The following is a 263-nucleotide window of genomic DNA, read 5'->3' on the forward strand; positions in this document are numbered from 1 at the left end:
GTTCTTGAAGCCTGTCTGCACACTATTGTTAAAAACACAGAAAGTTCACAGTGCTGCATACTAATACATACTGATATTTCTTGAAAGGACAAAGGAATCAAATGTATGACCAGACATAATTTAAACAAAGTGGAATGTAGATATGTAATAGAAAACTCAATTTTAAAAGTTGTCCAGCTGCTTAAAATGAGACCAGCTTAAAGAATAAGGTTGGCGATCTTTTCCCCAATATACATCAAATCTTGTGCAGGTCCAATACATTG

The sequence above is a fragment of the Thunnus maccoyii genome, chromosome 21, assembly GCF_910596095.1.
Source record: "Thunnus maccoyii chromosome 21, fThuMac1.1, whole genome shotgun sequence".
Lineage (NCBI taxonomy): Eukaryota > Metazoa > Chordata > Actinopteri > Scombriformes > Scombridae > Thunnus > Thunnus maccoyii.